Source organism: Olea europaea, chromosome 4 (assembly GCF_002742605.1).
Source record: "Olea europaea var. sylvestris chromosome 4, O_europaea_v1, whole genome shotgun sequence".
In the NCBI taxonomy this organism is placed as follows: Eukaryota; Viridiplantae; Streptophyta; class Magnoliopsida; order Lamiales; family Oleaceae; genus Olea; species Olea europaea.
In genome coordinates, this window is record NC_036240.1 from 19,766,509 (window position 1) to 19,780,888 (window position 14,380).

The 14,380-nt window shown below is 37.6% G+C and overlaps 1 pseudogene; it reads right to left on the reverse strand.

The window, feature by feature from the left end:
• The window catches only part of LOC111393142, an 85,706-nt pseudogene that overhangs the window by 6,364 nt on the left and 64,962 nt on the right, over positions 1-14,380 (reverse strand).

The following is a 14,380-nucleotide window of genomic DNA, read 5'->3' on the forward strand; positions in this document are numbered from 1 at the left end:
TTTTAGATGATCAGTGCTCGTTTTAGACTCCTTAACTCAAACTCTTTCAACTAACATAGTGATTTGAGAACTCCAAGCTATCAGAATTTTATGAACACAAGCACTAACCTTTCAACCCCTAAATTGCTTTTTGACAGTTTAGTTTTTATATAAAGGATTTAGGGATTTTATTCAAACCTAGGTCAATAATATCAACAAATCCACAAAATTAAATTGTGTCCCAACATAAGTGATAAATCAATATGGTTATGTGCTCAAATAATCTAGTATGGATAAGTTTTCGAGTAAAAGCACAAGCTATGGTGTTGTCCAGCATCTAGCTAAATATGTACTCAATTCAAACAAATAAACATAATCATCAGCAGCAAGTCGTCAATGCTAACTAGATACTATTTTTTCCATTTTTTTTCAGTTATACAGACTCGATTAGCAATTGAAAAATAAATATGTATTCCAAGTGTCGAAGTATGCACCCATCCCCAAACAAAAATACTATGTTGTCCCCAATGTAGAGGAAAAAATAATTGAAGTAAAGGGGTGAGGATTAGAAACACCCTGATAGATGTGGATGAGTGGAAAGATCTAGCTAGCTTGGCTGGTAGACATCATGACAACTGCCACTTTTCTTTGTTGCTAGGCTTTAATTTTCTATTTCAAGCGTTCAAACCAAATATTAGTCATCGCATATAAGGTTTAAATATTTACAATGAATTCATACCAAGAAAGATTGAAATTTAGAAACAACCTTAAGATTGTATATCATGTCAATGTAAGCTCAATAAAATGCTATGATGTTAACGATGAGCTTAAACAAATATTTCTAAATAAAATGAACTTAATAAGTAAGCATGTCTAAGTTACTAATGTAGGTTTTAAAATACTACCTAAAATGTGTTCAAAACAAACCATTTAAATGCATGAGTTCCTAAATTAATGCAATCCTTAAAACTATTTTTAATGCAACAATTAATCAAATTAAGTGAAAATGAATAGAAAAATGGGTTGCCTCCCATCAAGCGCTCAATTTATAGTCTAGATGAAATTACCCTAGGCGCGATTTTTGTTTCCAATCAACCTGCCAAATTTCATCCCATTACTACACCGTCGCGAAAAATGACGAAATTGCCCCCGGCGCGATTTTTGTTTCCATCAACCTACCAAATTTCAGCCCATTTAGACACCGTCGCAAAAAACCACGAAATTGCCCCTGACGCGATTTTCGTTTCCGATCAACCTGTCAAATTTTAGTTTATTCACTCCGGTGTTGCAAGATAAACGTTCACTTTTTCTTTCAAAAATTCGCTGCTCCAATATGGCTTCAACTACTATCCATTAACCTTAAAGGTTCCTTTACTATCATGAGTGATTTCAATGCCCATAAGGAAACACTTTGGTAATAGTGTATGACCCTAATCACTTGGACCTCAATTTACCCAAAAAATCTTGATTCTAGAATTATATAGCAAGACTTGTTGCCCAACCTCAAACTTTCTTCTTTGAATGTACATGTCATGCCACTAATATATACTGATTCGAGAACGATAAAGGAAATGGCCCCATGAAGTCAATCCCCCACAATCAAGAAACTCTACCTCAAGAATGCTATTCAAAGGCATCTTATTCTTTCCTGAGATATTTTCTGTGCGCTGACATCTGTCAAACCTCTTCACAAATTCAAAAGCATTCCTAAATATTGAAGACAGTAGAAACTAGACTGTAAAATTTTAGCAGCCATTTTTTATGCACCAATATCCAACATAGGCAGAGGAATGACAGTGCTTGAGTATTTGGGAATCTCTTAATTGGAATACATCGCTTAATAATCTGATCTGGACCCCATCTGTAGAGAGAGAAAAGGATCCTCCCAAAAATATATTTCAAATTAGAAAAGAATTTCTTCTTTTGATGACCTTAATAGTCTAGTGGAATGATGAATTTGGCAAAATAATTTACCATATCCGCATACCATGGTGCATCCTCCACATTGAAAATTTGTTCATCTGAAAAGATCTCATTTATATCCACTGATTTTTTCGGTTCTCCATGCTCAAGTCTCGATAGATGATCAATTACTAAGTTTTCAATTCCCTTCTTGTCTCTTATTTCCAAATCAAATTCTTGCAAGAGCAGTGCCCATCTGATCAGTCTTGGCTTTGCATATTTCTTTGTCATAAGATACTTTAAAGCTGTGTGGTCTGTATAGACTATTACTTTTGATCCAAAATGATAAGATCGAAATTTATCAAAAGCGTAGACTACAACTAGAAGTTCATTTTTAGTGGTGGAGTAGTATAGCTATGCATTATTCAATGTCTTGCTTGCATAATAGATCACGTGAAAATTTTTATCTCATAGCTGCCCCAGTACTGCTCCCACTGTGTAGTCACTTGCATCACACATTAGTTCAAGGGGTGAACTCCAATCTGGTACAACTATTATTGGTGCTGAAATTAACTTTTCTTTTAAAGTGTTGAAAGCCAAAAGACGTTCTTCAGAGAAGTTGAAAAGAACAACTTTGACTAGCAAATTGCAAAATGGTTTAGTGATCTTAGAGCAAATTCTTGATAAAGCGATGATAAAACCCGAGTAACCAAGGGAACTAGAAACACCCTTAACTGAGATTGGTGGTGGTAATTTCTCAATCACTTGAATTTTTGCCTTATCCACTTCAATCCCTTTAGCTAAAATTCAATGCCCGACATAATTCCATCTTGTACCATTAAGTGACAGTTTTCCCAATTTAGTACTAGATTTATCTTTTGCCACCACTACAAAACTAGCTTTAAGTGCTCAAGACATTTATCAAATGATGAACTGAAAACTGAGAGCTCATCCATAAAGACTTCTATGAATTTCTCCACCATATTAGAGAAGATGGTCATCATGCAACCCTAAAATATAGCGGGCATTACATAGACCAAATGACATCCTACGATAAGCAAAGGTGCCGTAGGGATAAGTAAAAGCAATCTTCTATTGATCCTTGAGTGCTATCAAATATGATTATAATCGAAATATCCATCAAGAAAGCAATAATAGGAGTCACCTATTAACCTCTCTAACATTTGATTAAGAAATGGAAGGGTAAAGTGATAATTCTGAGTAGCCGTGTTGAGTTTACAATAATCAATTCAAACTCTCCACCCCGTAATATTTCTGGTGGGAATCAATTGATTCTTATCATTTTATAGTGTTGGGATATCTCTATTTTTTGGCACAACCTGAACAAGACTGATCCATGCACTATCTGAGATAGGATAGAGTATCCCTGCATCTAAAAGCTTCAACACCTTGACTCTGACTACATCTTTCATATTTGGATTGAGTCTCCTCTGGTTGTCTATACTTGGTTCACAATTATCCTCCATGAGAATTTTATGGATGTTGATTGTAGGGCTGATCCCTTTGATGTCAACAATAGACCATCCAATAGCTATCTTATTTTCTCCGAGTACCCTTAGCAATCTCTCTTCTTCAAGCTTGCTGATGGAATTTGAAATAATGACAGAAAATGTAGACAATTCTCCCAAGTAGGTATACCGAATGCGAGGTGGCAACTGCTTGAGCTCTAACTTGGGGGGCTTCTAAATTGATGGCAAAGGCTTTGTAGGACCCGTACCTAACCCCTCAAAGTGTGGTCTGAGCCTATATAGATGATTAGCTTCAAGATTTCATGCACATATTTCAATCTCACTAGAATCAGAACGAGTGAATTGTGAGTGTACAATGCATGCCTTATATCGATCTAATGGATTATGCAACTGGAAGGTATCATGAATTGCTTTGTCAATCACATCGATCTAGAAGCAACTGACTGACTCTGCTGGATATTTTATGGCCTTGAACACGTTAAATGTGACAATTCTTCACCAAGTCTCAAAATCAGTTGATCTATCTGCACATCAATAAGAACTCTACAAATAGCTAAAAATGGTCGACCCAAAATAAGTGGAACATCCATGTCCTCTTCCATGTTAAGAATGATATAGTCAGCTGGGAAGATGAATTTGTCCACTTTTACCAAAATATCTTCAATGATTCCTCTTGCGTGCGTGATAGACCGATCGGCTAGTTGTAAAGTGACTATAGTTGTTGTAGCCTCATGCATGCCTAGTTTTCTAAAAATAGAAAATGGCATCAAGTTAATAGTTACACGTAGATCACATAAAGCTTTATCAAAATAATAATCGCCTATAGTGCAGGGTATAGTGAAACTCCCTGGATTTTTTAATTTGTGAGGTAACTTCTTTTGTATTCTGGCACTACACTTCTCTATCAATATTACTATCTCATGTTCGTCAAACTTGCATTTGTTAGATAAAAATCCTTAAATAATTTGATGTAAATGGCATCTGAACGAAAGCATCAACAAAAGGGATGTTGATGTGAAGCTTCTTAAAGACCTCAAGAAATTTTGTATACTGCTTGTCTAACTTATGTTTTTGTAATATCTGGGAAAATGGAATCAAAAGCTCATATGGTTTGATAGGAGCAGTTGCCTTAACCCGTAGTGTATTTGAACTCTTTTTAACAAATGGACATGTTGTTTGTTTAGTCAATTCCATATGCTCCTCATCAGTAAATATACTTTTTCCTTATTTGCAGCTTGTCTCTTAACATGAATCTGAGGTAATTGGGCCCTACTTCTGGTAGTATTTGCTTTGACTATTCCTTGGGGGTTCACCTCTGTATTATTTGGCAGTGTACCTGGCGCTCTACCTGATATAGCTTGTGCCATCTATCCCATTCGAGTCTCTAGATTTTTAATTACAGTACTTTAATTCTGAAGAGTTGCCTTAGTTTTTCTCATAAATTGATTATCTGCTTCCATGTACTGATCTATTTTTTCCATGAATTTATCGAACATTTCTTCTAAGGAAGTTCTCTTCTCTGCTTGCTGAAACTGAGAGAGAGTCATGCGGTACAGTGATATTTTGATTACTCCAAGAAAAATTTGGGTGCTTCCTCTAACGATGATTATAGGTGTCAGAATATAAATTATTTTGTTGGCGCTGACTCCCTTGTATATAGTCAACATTTTCCGTTTCTTGTGACACTTTTGAAGCATGTGCTTGAATCTGTTCTAAGCTTTACCAAAGGATTCGGTCTCTCCCTGCCAAAATATGGATATGTCATGCTTCAACTTAGCAATCTTCGTCGGTGGGAAGAATTTGGTGTAGAATATTTGAGCTAAATCATTCCAAGTAGTGATACTGGCAATAGACTATGAGTCTAACCATTCAAGTGCTCTATCCGTAGAGTATGGAGGAATAATCTCAATCTGATAGCATCATCGAAAACGTCTTGATATTTAAAGTGTTGACACATCTCTAAAAATCGGAAGACATGTGTGTGTGGATTTTCATAGACCCTGCCATAAAATTGATGTCCATTCTAAAACAAATGGATGACATTAGTCTTCAGTTGAAAGTTTGGTTGTCCAACAGGAGGATAAATGATAAGTGCGTTTTTGTGCACTTATTTAATGCACAAACATGACTAAATTATGAGCAAAATAATTAAATTGTGGCATAAATTCGTTCAATCGTTGGATTGTAGGGTATAGTGATGGACTTGATGCAATTCATGAGAAAAAGAAGCAAAAAGGACCAAAATGAATCAAAGTGATAGTTTAGGGACCAAAGTGCAAATATCCAAAAGATGAGCCAAAGGATCAATCGAAAAGTTTATAATGCCAAGTACCAATTGGAGGTCAATATGAGATGAAGGAATAAAAGAGTTGAAGAAAAGAGGTCAAGAAACAAGAAGATTAAATTTGGGGACTAAAATGACACAAAAAGAAAATTTCAACCAGGCGACCGCATGGAACATAACCATGCGGCCGCATAGCCCCTATTCGAGATTAAAGTCTAGGAAATTGGTTTAGCCATGAGACCGCATAGATTAACACCATGCGGCCGCATGGATTAACACCATGCGGCCGCATGTTGTAAAGTTAGGTCGCGATTCTGCAGTTTCCTTTTTGCCCTATAATTCTTTTGGAACTCGATTGGGACGCGATATAAAAACCTAGAGCCGTCATATTTTGGGAGAGAACGCATTGGGAGGCAAGAAACCACATATTGGAGAGGATTTTGTGCACAAGTAACGAAGAATTGCACGAGAATTTTCAAGATTTATCAAGTATTCATAATCCGGTAATGTTCTTTCTTCAAAATTTGATGTATTCTTATAGTTTATCAATGCTAGGCTAGATTTTCATGTACTAGGAGATCAATGTATCATATTATTTGATCTTTAATTTTCTAGTTTTACAACTTGACATTAAAAACACGTTTTGATTGTTTTGAATGATTTATATACAATTAAGGATCCGTAATTGTGTGAGTTTAGGTGGCTTATTCTTGCATTCGAGAGAATCGAAATAGGTTCGACATAATATAAATCATCGTAGGGTCCGATGGGAGATAGAAATATACCGTTATGTCTTACGTGAATTTTTAAGTGTTCACAAGACCGCATGCATTTTTATATATGCACTTGTCATAAAAATATAAGCCGGTGGTATGTAAAAATAGGTTCGATACATCTTGAGAGAGAGTATTGGATAGATTAGGAGCACTGATTCGTCAATAATTTAAGTGTGTTGTCACATTGTGAAATTATGATTTAAGGTGATAATTGCATGGAAAATCGTGATCCTAGTGTCCTTAATTTCCATTGAGTACAACCAATTTGCGCTCTAACATATGATTTGCATTTTAATTCATTAAAATATCATTTTGCATACTGAGTTCATTCTAATCTTCAATTTTGCATAATTAGGGTTTTCATAAATTAGGATCTGCATTCCAAATTAGGGTTTTCTTTCTAAAATTAGGGTTTATATAGGTAATTATTCACATTGAGTAATTTCGTTTCGGTTAAGGCTACACTAGATAAAATTGAACTACTCAATCTCTGTGGAACGATATTCAGACTCTAAAAATCCACTTTATTACTTGTTAATGAACCGTACACTTGCAATGATTTAAAGCGAAAGAAAATATTTTGTGAACAAGTTTTTGATGCTGTTGCTGAGGATTGAGTATTTGTTTAATTTTATCTAAATTAGCACTAATTCGGACATCCATATTTACATTTTCTGTTATTTTGTTGTGTTTTATTTCAATTAATTTCATTTTTGGTTTGTTCTAGTTATTATTTCATTTTAACATCTAAGCACTCCTATTAACTCTTTTCACAGATTTGCATGCTAAGATCTGCTGAAGGAGAATTGACACCAACTGATCCAGAAATCGAACGAACTATCCATCGAAGGTAGTGAGAAAACAGAGAGGCACATCAACAGATGGCTAATGTGCAGAATAATCCAATTCTTCAGGCCAATGAAGAAGGGCAGCGAATGAAGGAAATATGCTCGTGGGAGATTTCATGACCCCTCAAATAGTTCAGAGCCAATCAAGCATTGTATATCCATCGTTTGGACAGCCGAACTTCCAACTGAAGATTAATGTGATACAATTATTTCAAAACAGTCATCAATTCTATGGAAGGACTGAAGAGAATCCGCACACGCATGTTTCTCATTTTCTGGAGATGTGCCAACACTTCAGATATCAAGGAATCTCAAACGATGCAATAAGATTAAGGTTGTTCCCACATACATTGCACGACAAGGCAATTGAATGGCTGGATTCGCAACCAATCGCAAGCATCACCACATGGAATGATCTAGCCCAAAAATTATGCACTAAGTTCTTCCCACCTGCCAAGATTGCAAAGCTCAAGCACGACATCTCTATTTTTCGCCAAGACGACTCGGAGAATTTCGATGAAGCCTGGAATCGGTTCAAGAATATGCTGCGAAAGTGCCCACACCATGGGATTAGCGAGGGACTTCAAGTCCAATACTTCTATGCGGGATTACTTCCAACCTTTAAAAGCATGGTTGACTCATCATCGAACGGATCACTGTCCACAAAGATAATTGATGAAGGACTAAAAATTTTCGAGACCATGGCCACCACTTCAGTTATGTGGACATCGGAACGAGCAGTTCAGAAGAAGACACCAGGGGTTTATGAAGTGGACGTCTATTCCGCGCTATCAGCAAAAATTGATTCATTATTTCACAAAGTGGAAAATAAGACACAATCAACTACCGCAACACAGTCGAAAAAGGCCAGTTGTGAAGAATGTGGAGCTGAGCATGTAACAGTAGAATGTCCAATCTTGGTACAAAGAGTAGAGTAGGTAGATTTTGCTCAATAGGAACAACGACAACAAAATAACACATATGGGAAACATTTAATCTGAGTTGGAAAAAGCATCCCAACTTCTCTTGGAGCAACGAGAATCAAAATAAGCCACAGGGACAATTTCAACAGCAAGAGAAGAAATCTCAGTTGGAAGAAATGATAGGAAAATTTATGGAGAAGGCTGAAGCTACACTTCAGAACCAAAATGCAGTTATCAAAAATTTGGAAACTCAAGTGGGACAATTAGCCATAGCATTGACTGGCAGAGCACCGGGAAACTTGCCAAGTAACATGAAAATAAACCCGAAGGAGCAGGCTAAGGCAATTACAACTCGAACTAGAAAGTAGCTACCAGAAATCCATGTAAAAAGGCCAGTGTAAATCAAGAAACAGAATCCCCAACTATAGAAGAACCTATAGAGCATGATGAACAGATGGAGGAATCCACCCCAGCTGAAAAACTGACAAAACACAGAGTAACGCAATCGTTAACCCTCACGAACCTCCCATACCTTTTCCACAAAGGCTGAAAAAGCAGAAGTTGGAGCAGCAATACAAGAAATTTCTTGAAGTTTTTAAGAAACTCCACATCAACATCCCACTCGCCGATACATTATTCCAGATGCATAGCTACGCAAAGTTCCTGAAGGACATACTATCAAATAAACGCAAGCTAGGGAATCACGAAACAGTAATGCTAACAGAGGAATGCAGCACCAGAATTCAGAAAAAAGCTCCCACCAAAATTGAAAGATCCAGGAAGTTTTACTATTCCTTGCACTATTGGTGAAGTTCATTTTGATAATGTTTTGTGTGATCTTGGTGCAAGCATTAATTTAATGCCTCTGTCCATTTTTAGGAAACTTGGCTTGGGAGAGGCTAAGGCGACTGCTGTAACGCTGCAATTGGCTGACAGATCGTTAACACATCCCAGGGAAATAATTGAAGATGTGCTTGTCCATGTGGAAAAATTCATATTCCCTATGGGCTTCCTAATCTTAGACATAGAAGAAGACAAGGATATTCCATTGATACTGGGCAGAGCATTTTTGGTAACATGAAGAGCCTTGATCGACGTTCAGCACGGGCAACTGATATTGAGGTTGGGAGAAGAGAGATCTCGTTTAATATTTTCAAGGTAATGAAACTACCTATAGAGACAAACAGCTGTTTCCAAATCGACGTGATTGATACGGTGATCCAAGACTCCTTTTTGCTGCACAATCCATTAGATGCATATGAAGCTTGCATTGTACATTCACAGTCAATGCAATCTGATTCAATGGAGATGGAAACCTGTGCAAGGTTTCTGGATACCAATCCACCTCATACGCGCAAAAGGAATTTTGAGGAGCTGGGAATGGGACCTACAAAACCACTACCATCCATTCAGCAACCATCGAAACTAGAACTCAAGCAGTTACCACCACACCTCAGATATGCTTACTTGGGGAAATCCTGTACACTCCCTATGATCATTTCAAACACAGTCAGCGAAGTGGAAGAAGGGAAACTGCTTAGGGTGCTTAGGGAAAATAAGACAACAATTGGATGGAACATAGTAGGTATCAAAGGGATCAGCCCCTCACTGTGCATGCATAAGATTCTCATGGAAGAGAATTTCTGGCCAACCATGGAAAGTCAGCGAAGGTTGAACCCAATTATGAAAGAAGTGGTCAGAGTAGAGGTACTCAAACTTCTTCATGCTGGAATCATATATCTGATATCAAATAGTGCATGGACTAACCCAGTTCAGGTGGTGCCAAAGAAATGAGGAATAACGATAGTGCCCAATGAGAAGAATGAGTTGATACTAACCAGAACAGTCACAGGATGGAGGGTTTACATTAATTACCGCAAAATCAATGCAGAAACAAGGAAAGATCACTTTTCCCTTCAGTTTATAGACCAAATGCTGGAGAGATTGGCAGGCCACTCACATTACTGCTTCTTCGACGGGTATTCGAGTTACAATCAAATACCAGTGGCACCAGACGTTCAAGAGAAAACTACATTCACGTGCCCTTACAGTACTTTCGCATACCACAGGATGCCTTTCGGCCTTTGCAATGCCCCTGCCACTTTTCAACGTTGTATGATGGCAATTTTTTTAGACATGGTAGAGAAATTTATTGAGAAATTTATAGATAACTTCTCGATCTTCAGGTCTTCGTTTGACGAGTGTTTGGAACACTTGAATCTGGTATTACAAAGATACAGGGAAACCAATTTATTATTAAACTGGGAAAAATGCCACTTCATAGTGCAAGAGGGGATCATACTTGGGCATCGGGTCTCAGCAAAAGGGATTGAGGTGGACGAAGTAAATATTCAAGTTACTGAAAAGTTACCACCACCAACATCAGTTAAAGGGATTCGCAGCTTCTTGGAACATTCTGGATTCTACAAGAGATTCATAAAGGATTTTTCAAAAATCACCAAGCCCTTCTGCAACCTGTTAATGAAAGGCATGCCCTTTGAATTTGATGAGGAATGTCTGACAGCTTTCAACACTTCAAAAGAGAAACTCATGTCAGCACCGGTGATTGTAGCACCGATTGGGAGTTACCTTTTGAGTTAATGTGCGATGCCAGTGATCATGACGTAGGTGCAGTATTGGGACAGTGAAAGAACAAGATTTTTCATGTAATATATTACGCAAGCCGAACATTGAATGATGCCCAGATCAACTACGTGACCACTGAGAAGGAGCTCTTGGCGGTGGTCTATGCTTTTAACAAATTCAGATCATCTCTCGTGGGGTCTAAGGTCATAGTCTACACAGATCACGCTGCATTGAAGTGTCTAATGACAAAGAAGGATGCCAAACCGAGGTTAATCCGTTGGGTGTTACTGTTGCAAGAATTCAACATTGAAATTAGGGACAAGAAGGACAATGAAAACGTGGTAGCAGATCATCTATCGAGATTAGAACAAGAAGAACCAGAAGCGTCAGTGGAAATCAATGAAATTTTTCCAGATAAGCAGATATTCAATGCAGAAGAAGCCCCATGGTATGCAGATATCGTCAATTATTTGGCTGGGTCAATCCCATCGCCAAATTACTCGAGTCACCAGAAGAAGAAGTTCTTTGCAGAGCTGAAATATTATTTTGGGAAAGATCCTATTCTTTATAGGCGAGGGGTTGATCAGATTGTGAAAAGGTGTATACCTGAAGATGAAGTACCTGAAATTCTTGGGCATTGTCATTCATCTGCTTATGTGGGACATATGGGGCTTCAAAGACTGTAGCTAAGATTTTACAGTCAGGGTTTTATTAGCCTACATTGTTCAGAGACACCTTTGAATATGTTAAGAAGTGTGATAGATGTCAAGGCACTGGAAACATCTCAAGAAGAAATGAGATGCCACTGAACAACATATTGGAAGTAGAGATATTTGACGTTTGGGGAATCGATTTAATGGGATCGTTTTCCCCATCATTTTCAAATCAATACATCCTGGTACCAGTTGATTATGTGTCAAAATACGTGGAGGCAGTTGCATTGCCAACGAATGACACGAAAATAGTAATTGGGTTCTTAAAGAAATACATCTTTACCAGATATGGCACACCGCGGGCAATAATCAGCGATGGGGGCAAACATTTTTGTAATCGCCAATTTGAGCAATTATTGAGTAAATATGGGTTAAAGACCAAGTAGCAACCTCATATCATCCACAAACCTGCAGGCAGGTCGAAGTGTCCAATCGATAGCTGAAGAAAATATTAGAGGTCACAGTAAACTCATCTTGAAAAGACTAGTCAAAAAAGTTGGAAGATGCATTGTGGGCATATAGGACAGCATTCAAGATACCAATAAGCATGTCTCCATTCCGTCTAGTATTTGGAAAGCGTGTCACCTTCCACTGGAAATAGAACACCGAGTATAATGGGCTATGAAACAATTGAACATGGATTTGGAGGTCGCCGGTGAAAAGCGTTTATTGCAGCTAAATAAATTAGATGAATTCAGAATGGAAGCCTATGAAAACTCGAAGCTTATCAAAGAACGCACCAAAAGGTGGCATGATCTATACATTCAGAGACGAGAGTTCGAAGTGGGGCAGAAAGTCCTATTATATAACTCGAGGCTCAAGCTTTTCCCCGAAAAATTAAGATCAAGGTGGTCGGGCCCCTACACTGTCACTAAAGTTCTGCCATATAGAGCTATACAGGTCAGCCATGAAACAAAAGAAACATTCACAGTTAATGGGCAAAGGCTGAATCACTACTGGGGCTAGGATTTCTCAAAACAAAAGTTCACCATCCAACTCGGAACACTTAATTGACGCGGAAGTGGAGGAGTCAAGCTATAGACTATGAACTAGAGCTGAGTGGTAGGCAACCCACTGTATCCTTTATTTTGTTTAATCGTTGTTTCCATTAGCTTAGGAAACATTCACGTTTGAATTTTTTTATAGGTCATTAATCATCCATGCATGTCCATAAAGTCTAAGCATCGTTCACATAAATTCCTAGGCATAGAACACATGTTCAGTAAGCTTGAAATGATTTTGGGTGATTAGTGTATAATTCATGAATTTCAAGATAAAAGGACGTTTTCAAAAATTTAAAGGACCAATGTGTGGTAGAGAGTTCAAAATTTGGTTGAGGTCGTGTTTTTTTTTTTTTTGAGGGGGAATCAATATTTGTATTTTGTTTTGTTTTGTTTTATTTAAAAAAAAATCAGTCTATGCGGCCTCATAGACTAAGTGTCCATGCGACCGCATGGACACTGACTGAAAACCATAAGAAAAAATGTGTCAAAGCCATGTGACCAGATAGATTAACACCATGCGGCTGCATGGTATTAGGTCGCATGGACACTGGCCAAAAACCAAAAGAAAAAATGTGTCAAAGCCATGCGACCACATAGATTAACACCATGCAGCTGCATGGTATTACCACTTACAGGTTTTTAACCCGTAACTCAACCACACAATTCCACTCCCCTCTGTTCACTCTCTCTCACCCAACACACGTACAACTCTCCCAAACATACGGGGACATCACAAAAATCACACACATATCATCACCTGATCATACATTGGAGTGAGTAAAGATTTCCATACTCCCATTTCATTGCAAGAATTGAAGGTAAGTGCCCTATATCCCACTTTATAAATTTTGAATTTGGGGATTTGATTTGTCTTAATTTTTAATATTGGTGAAGAATTGAATGTTGCATTATGAATGTAATTGATTTGTGACAAATGGAAGCTAGTTTAGGAGACTTGATATACCAAACTTGTGAAGAACTTCAAATTGCTCACAATGTGTTTAATGAAATGCCTCGGTAAAAATTTGTGTGTAATTAGTTGCTTTTTGCACGAGTAATGATTAATAAACCTGGTGGCCAACAAATTGTGACAAATTCCCACATCAATTGACTTAGAAAACATCCATATCCATATTGCATCACATAGGCACATGGCTAGGTCACAGCAAGTCATGGCACCCTACGTCCCCTACTTTGCACCATAATTTGGCACATCAAACGAAACTCAATTGATTTGAAATTTGAATATATGCTAGAACTCACTGAATAATTCCATATGCATAGAGATGGCTTGGGAAAATTGTGATATTTTTCGATGATGCCCTGGGCCGAAAGTGCGCACTTGGTCATTGGTCCAATTTTTATACTATGCATGTTTAGACCTAATTCTCTTAGTTTTTCTTATTGGCACAATAATTATGCTATCTTGAACATCATATCTTGAATATTACACACCAAGGTGTTACACATGCATCTAGGAGTAAGTTTGGGGGATTCGTGCATCGATAATCAATTTTTGCGTTTTTGACATGCATTTTTCATTGCATTCTATGGTTTTAACATTTGAAATCTTCTTTTTGAAGGATGACACCAAAAAGAACTTCAAAGGGTAAAGAAAAAGTCAGTTCATCCTCCGGAACTACAGGAACTAGGGAGCTCGAAGGGAATTTACAGAGGTTCGTCAATGTCGAAACCATTGCCTGGTATGAGAACATCATACGCCACTGGACAATGAACCTTGAAAGACCAGTTAAACTTGAAGATTTCTTGAGGTTTGAATTGGTGAATTTGGTCCATATTTGTGGTTGGGAAAAAGTGGTAGAGAGACCTCACCCAGTTTATGAGACTCTAGTCTAAGAATTATATGCAAATTTC